The sequence below is a fragment of the Lathamus discolor genome, chromosome 3, assembly GCF_037157495.1.
Source record: "Lathamus discolor isolate bLatDis1 chromosome 3, bLatDis1.hap1, whole genome shotgun sequence".
NCBI lineage: Eukaryota > Metazoa > Chordata > Aves > Psittaciformes > Psittacidae > Lathamus > Lathamus discolor.
In genome coordinates this window covers 24,583,772-24,591,586 of record NC_088886.1, presented here as the reverse complement: position 1 = coordinate 24,591,586, position 7,815 = coordinate 24,583,772, and positions in this window count along the sequence as shown.

Genomic DNA, 7,815 nt, shown 5'->3' with positions numbered 1-7,815 from the left:
CACCAAATGCTGTTCTTGCTCTACCAGAAATATTTTGGGATGGGAGAAGTCAAGGAGCTGTAATTCAGGAGACTTCTAATTTTTGTCAAGGTTTGGGCTCTGAGTTTCCCTGGGAGCTGAGCCCGTAGCCAGGACTGCAGTCAGAAAGTCTGGGGTCTTTCAATGGAGCTGCCACTGACTGCCAGCGTAGCCTCATCTCCGAGATGAGCATTATGGGTATCACAAAAAGAGATCCATGCACAGAGCTTTGACGTCTTCAGTGAAAGGTCCTAAAGAGGAGCCCGTTATCTTTATTTCAATTGTTAGCATTCAAAGCATATTTTAATATAATACATACTTATGTATGTATATGCATTTATATATAAATATATATATTTGTAACCAAATAAAAGCTAGACCTATGCAAACGCTACTAGCTGCTGCTTGAAACTAATGTCTACCAGAACATTTTGGCATAGATTTGGAGCAGATTTGTTGGGGTTTGTTGTTGGTTTTGTTGTTTGTTTTGTTTTTTCAATAAAATGCAGCAGACCAAAGTGTGCTGCAGTTAGTCTTACTAGAAATTTAGGTTATTCCTAATCTGGAGCCCACTCGAATGGGTTATGAAATTATCTGAAGAGTCCTACCATCTCTAAATAATTTCCATCTGCCTTGGTATTATTGCTGAAAGGCTTTCTCTTGTGAAACATAGGTAAACACAGAGGCTGGGACTAGGAGAGACTGAATGTGATGTTTGGGAGATAACTAGAAGTAGAATCAAGAAAAGACTGGGAACATTTTCTTTTGGATGTAGGATTGCGTTGGCTTCAAGGAATCTTCCTCTTTGTGAAAATGTCTGTCACTGACGTGGAGGCAGTGATTGAAGCATCTCCGGGCCGAATTCTGGTCCCGGTGGAGGTACCAGAAATCTTCCCACTGAATCTGATGGTACCAGAGTTTAGTCTGCTGGGAGAAATTTCATGTGGTTTCAACCATTTCTTTGTGTCAGATCCAATCTTTGCTTTTATGATTAACTACAATATAACCAGCTGTAATCTTCAGTGCCCTTTGACTTTCTATTCCTGGTACTGTAGAAAATTCAGGTTTCCTGTAACATTATCCTTATCCCAACTGTGAACAAGTTACTACTGCTTATAATTTATTGTCTTTCTGTTCCTGAACGTCTGTGTGATCAAGCTGTTCACCAGCACCACCTTCCAATGCTTCATTAGCTTTTATGCACAGGGAATTGTTGCAATGCTTAGGTTGACCATGCTAGTTGGAAGAGTAGAAGCCTTTGGAAAATGACTTTTGCTTCCTCTAGCTGTCATTAGGGAGTGCACACACACATATCTGTATATACATATATATGTATACGTATATAAAGTATTTCAGTATAAACTCATTTAGCATTATTCTTATTTAATTTATATTTTAATCCAATTGTAAACCAAAGTATTACAGCTTGTGAAATGATGTTTCTCGGAAATAGGAGGAGCCTTGTTAGATGGGAGCTCTGAAAGATCTTTGCTGACAAAAGCACAGGTATGAATGAGACTTAAGAATTCATGCTGCTGAATCCTAGAGATTTGCAGCCTTGGAAGGATTTCAGACCTGCTGGGTTAAGTTTGATGGTGGGAAGGCAGTGTGGGTTACCGTTTTAAAACAATGTTTTGGGGTTTTTTGCCCATCCAGTGTTACTTGATGTTTGAGGAATTGCTACAAGAGCAGTATGGCGGGGCATCTGATTGAAATGAGGCGAGTGGTTAAAGCGTGGGTAAAGCTAAGAAAGTGATGCCATGTAGTGTTGTTTGCTTCTGGTGTCTTTTGATCAGAGATCTGGATGGGTTTGTGCCATGTTCAGCTTTGGGCATCTCCATACTCCCTTGTCGAACATCGCTGTAGGGAGCTGCTCAGTTGGTAGTTTGAGTGAGTGCATTAAAAGCACAACTCGGTGGTGTTTCTACTGCTGGACTTTTCCAGCAGAATCACTCTGGAGTCTCTGCTATCCTCCTGGTCACAAAACCTGGGGTTTCTGCCTTGCCTCTTGAATTGGGATCCTTTAAGGAGGCACAGGGACTTGCCTACTAGAATGCCTCAAGGAAATACCCTGTAAGGGAAAGTAAGGCAGGAATTTAGGTGTGGGTTTGCTGTATGTGCTCTAAAATGGATCTAAAGTGATTTTATGTGGTCTTCTGCCTGACCCCTTCCTCGTAAATGCAGGCTTTGGATGGATTTTTGTAAACATGCATAAAAATGATGGGACAGGCTGTTTCAGTGCTACCACTGCTTCTGCCTGTGTCCCCTTTGGCTCACTGTTTCTTGCTGTAGTATCTGATAAGGGTTGGAGCTGAGAGGTGTTTGTTAAGATGGAGTATAGTGGGCACCAGACCAGGTGCTCCTGGGCCTTGACTCATCTGTGCTGTCAGAGCAACTAAAGCTCCGAACCCATGAGGCAAGGTTCAGGGCCTTCCTAAGACTTGGGGATTGCAGAGTTTTCTAAAGTACTGAATGGTTTTGTAGGAAAACAATTATGTTCTGGCAAGCCTAGAAATAAAAAGGGAGAAGAAAGCAAACAGACTGTACTCTGGCAAACCAGAGCTGGAGAGAGGAAGCCACCCAAGCAGCCACTGATGTATTTAGTGTCTAATTTATAGTTCTAGAAAACCAGCCACTGCTATTTACTGGTACCTAGAGGTGGTTGGTTTCTTTTTTAGTGACTTCTGTGGAGGTGCATGTTCTGCTGTCACCAATAGGATGAAAAAATGGGTTCAATATAAAATCTTGCTCATTCTTCTGTGCCAGGGAGTAATTGCCTTTCCAAGGAATTAACAAACACTAAGAACAAATTCACCTCTTAAGTCTCCCACAAGCTTCCCCCTGTCCTTTATAATGAGCAGAGTGATGGTCCACCTACCTTTGTTGATCAAATAAGTTCATTTAATACTCCCCAGTAGGATTAGTGCATAGTCGCAGCTCATGGTATATCACTGTGAGCCACTCGCAGTACAAATTTTAGCTACTAGATCTGCCAAATGTAAAAAGACTGTAAGCTAACCTACTTGTAATTGTAGTCACCAGGTACTATAGGTTGAGTACAAGACCCCTTCTGTGCCACGTGGTGTGCCAGTGCATAAAAACATCATCTGTCACGTCAAATTCCTGTTGATTGAGGCATCCTGTAAGCAACCTCAGTGCAAAGGTGCTTCTCAGGGCAGCTATCAGAAGAAGCTGGTCTGATACCAGCAGCAGATCCCATCCGGTTGCTGTGTCAAATAGCAGTTGCTCTGATAAGCTGAGTAAAAGAAAAAGGGAAAGCAGGATCAGGAGAAGAGAGGTACCTTAGACCAAGTGCTGGCTGCTGATTGAGCAGAAAAGGGTTATTTGCTTGAGACGGTGGTCTCTATGTGGAATTTCTGCCAATTTTTTATTCAAATAACTTTCAATAACTTTTTTTTTCCCTACCAAAAATTTCCCAAGTTGATATGTATTATCATCAGTGTCAGTATGCTGCATCCAGTGACTCCTGAGTATTTAGTGGGTTGGTGATACTTTAGCTGGAGGCTTTGGGTGAGCGAGTTATGAATGCAGGCTGCTGGCTGTCTTTCCATATAATCATTCTGATAGCTTTATGATACAGACCAAAAATGCTTCTTTTTGTTTTAAAGCTTTAATCCTTTTCATGGAAATGTTGAAGAAAATCTTAACTGGGGAGTGAGCTATTTTTGTTCTGTTTAGTTAAATTCTCATGCAGCATCAGCATGTGATCGAAGAACTATTTCTGTAACACCTACAAGTAGGACATTATAGGACTCTGTAGATCACAGAAGGTTTAAAACCTGTGGCTGTAGGAGGTGATGTTTGTACCATGGTTTTCATGCCATCATAGAGGTTGGGAGGAATGAGAAAGGGTATTTGCAGAGGTCCAGTCTCTGTCGCACTGTGGATGGAGTCACTGGGCACAGGTGCCTGCTTGCAGGGGGCTTCGAGGTTAAAGGTACAACTGGGACGTTCCTCAGAGATTTTCCTTGTGGCTTCCCACTGCATGAGTGCTTCAAGAGCTGACAACAGACTGCTGCCTTCAGCATCAGGAACACAGTCAGCATTGAGGCTATGTGTCAGGACCCTGTGCGGGAATCTTAGGAGGGAAATTGTGCACCTTCAGAACCAAAAAGTTGAACTTTTCAAGGCTTTTGTAAATGAGGAGTTAAACCTGCTTTTGGCAGATGGTGGAGCAGGCCTGGGGGTTTTGGCTGTTAACATATATTCAGATCCTTGTTTTTGCAGGGTGAGATGGGCCATTTCAGAAATCTGGGCAAGGAAAAGTGGTAGCGTTTGAACCCTGTGTTCTCACTCAAGGTTTGCACCGAGAACAGCACCAGGTATGTGGGTACCATCGACGGGGTGGAGGGGGAGTTGTGCAGATGATGCAGTGAGGCTGGGAGTTGTATGTGTTACATCAGGGGCTGCTGGGTGCCCCATGCCAAAGCTGCCCCAGGTAAAACCGGGCAATTGTGGAGATGAGTAGGATTGTGAAGTGTTCTCCAAAAGTGGTCTGAGCTGCGCTGGTCAAGCTTGCAGGGTATTAAGCTTTCTAATGAGCTGGGAATAAGTGTTGGGAGGGCAGTAGGACACATTTCACTGTAAACTATTTGCACGGTGTTTCTGCTGAGCCACAGGGCTGTGTTGTACCAGCACAGCCCTGCTCAAGCTCCCTTTGCTTATCCCCTATTGCTGCACACAGCATCAGTGGAGCTGGCCAAGCTGAAACTGTCTCCCTGGAAATAAGAGGGTGTTTACCTGCAAAACGTGCACAGGCAGGGAAGCAGAACAATGTGGGAATTGTGCCCCAGCTAGAGCCAAGACCTTTTAGCCCTGGGGGCAGACAGCTGAAGACCTGTCACTGAGGGAAGGGGCTCAGGTTTTCTTGTTGGCTAGAGGGAAGCTATCATGTCTGCTGGAAAAAAGCTGCATGTGTGGTCTGGGGTAATTCTTGCTAAGAAACCAGTTATATTACTGGTTCTATTGCAGCAGCAGCATAATTAACAAAATACTTGATTTTGTTAAAAGAAAAAATGTGTTTCTCCTAATCTGGTGATGGTGCCCTGCTTACATAACCTAGTGTGTGATTCACATCACACCTCTTACACAGCTGGTTTTATTTCCCCACCTTAGAGGTGGTGGCAAACCTCACTACAGCCGCAGACTCACTGCAGTCTGTACATGGGGAGAGGCCCTTTTCCTCTATGCTGCTGAGCCCTGTGGAGGAATCGGTCTTCAAAGGAATGGAAAACAGCAGCACTTCAACCACGCAGGTAGTTTGCCTACATTAGCCAGAGTTTCTTTAGATAGCCAGAGACACGCCATCTGGTTCTTTCTAGCCTGAAGCATTTATTGTAGCAGGGAAGAAATCTGCAAAGTGCAAACAAATAGTGAGAAAAGGAGGTTGGCTTAGCAGGGAGTGGTGAGACATCAGAAATATGAAGAGGGCTCATCTGTCTTCAGCAGTGGCTGGGGCTGTTGGCACTGGAAACCAACAGGAGGTGTGGGCAGAATAGGTGAAACAGCAGCAAAACATCATTGGGAAGAAGCATGCCGGTGTGTCTAGCATGTTGTGGATGCTGTGGGCAGGGAAATGCTGGTTTTAGAACCTGTGTATGTTCAGGAGCATGCAGAAAACCCTCCTGCCTTGGGAGAGAGGCATGCAAAGACACTTACACACTGTCCTGAAATCTTAAAGCTGAGTAGCACCAGTATTTTCCATCCTGGAGCTGTGAAAGGTAACAAAGGAAAATGAGTCAGTCCCTCGTGGAGGCAAATTTACTGTGCAGATTTCAGAAACTCCATTGGAATGAACTCGAGGGTGGCAAGTGAGGACTGGAAATGAGTAGTACCAGACAGATTTCAAAGTGCCATTTTCTGAATGTTAGGTTTTCTAGCCTGTGTTTAAGCTGTTGAAGACTGAAGTTTGCTTTTGTTTCAGTGCTGTCATCTCCTTTACCTGTGTAATTTCTTCTATTTAAACTCAGCAGCCAAGGGGAGGGTGCAGAGAAGATGGAGCCAAACTCTTCTCAAAGGCGCGTGGTGGAAGAAGGAGCAGCAGTAGGCAGAAATTTATACAAGGGAGGTCCAGGTTAGCTATTATAAGATATTTTTTCACCATGAGTATAGCCAGACAGTATTGGAACAAGGTCTCCCACCCTCCCTTAGTTTGGACTTCTCTGTTACTGCTCTGGTGTATAAAATATTGCTCCACCTCATGCTACACTGCATAATACATAGCAAGGGATAGAAAGGTTATCCTACCAGTGCATTTCCAGTTAGTTTTGGTTTTTTACATTTATTAATGTTTAATCCATGAAATAGCATCTTGTGTGCCACAGTCTATGGAGAAATCCAGCTGCTCCCCACACGTGAGTGCAGCCTCCAAGTTCCTGTTTCCATTAGGCTACACCAAGCTGTATTTTTTTTGTTACTTTGTTTTAGTATTATCATGTAAAAATGGGCAGCTTTAGTGGGCTTCCTAGTTCATATCAGTTAAGCTTTTGAAACATATTCAGGTATCTCTTAAATACTGCTGAGTAAGTTCCTTATTTAATCTGACATATTCCAGTTTATTATTTTACTGCAGTTATCTAAGGCAGTACTTAAAAAAATTAGTGCATTCATTTTTTGCAGACTGTCAGCTATTTTAAGCCTCCAGCTTTACTTAGTTTTTGTCAATGTACTTAACCCCCTCTCCCCCTCAGATCTATGGTTGTCTTCATTATTTTAATGTTGCAGTGAAGCTTATTTATTTAAAAACTCCTCTTGTCTTTGCAATCAGACCTAATACTATTGGCTCTGAAACTGTGAAACTAATTAGAAATGAAAAATGAAGCTAGACTGGTTAGCTCTACTGCCGGTTGTAGAATGGAAAAAGTAGCAGCATAAAAAGAGAAAAATACGATTGACATTACTCAGTCTGGGGCGGGGAGAGGAATCACAAGACTATGGCTGAGAAATTTCTTGGAAGTTAGTTTTAACCTGATGATGTTACTTTGCTGGTTGCCCATTTGGTCAAGTTTAAAAGCTGTTTCTTGAGACCGAGAAGTCTGTCTGGGGTCTGTTCATTCATTTATGTGTCTAGGGCATTGGTTTGATGTGGGAGTTTGTGCTCCCGTAATGTTCTGTTCTTAGAGTTTACATGTCTAAGGAAACTCTATGGATTACTGTGAAGCTTTTATTTAATACTTCGTTGCATGTCAGTTGGTAACTGAACACAGTTCTTGGCTTAAAGAGGTGAGGGCTGGTGGGTAGGAGGAAGGTGCCATTTTGTCACGGAGGCTGGCAGTGCAATTCTCCCTGTGACAGCTTTGATTTTGGCAAGAGGTGTGAAGCCTGGTCACCCCTGCGGCTGTCTCCTTGTCCGCAGGGTGCTTTCAGTCAGCTGCACCCATGCCAGAGTCAAGATGAATTAGTCTTAAGTGCTCTCTAAAAACACAGGGATGTTTGTTTGCACAGGGTAAGGACAAACCAGATCTCTGATGGAGATGCAGGGAATGATGTTGTAGGTGGTGCACAGGTACTTTTCTCATGTGTTAGCAGGTTTCCTAAACCAGGGTTATGCTCTTGTGGGGAGCAGCCCATATGGAGGGCAGGTGAATTCTGGATGGAGAGAAGAATTTTATCATACCCTTTGCTTGAGACTAATTCCTTTTGGCTCCCCTAAAGCACTTGCCTGGACAGAAAGCTGACCTGCAACAGCTTCCAGGGCTACACCGTAACAGGGCAAGTGCCTATGAGAAATAGTTTGAAGCAGAAGGGGAGTGCTGTCATTCAAATAATGCATGTTTC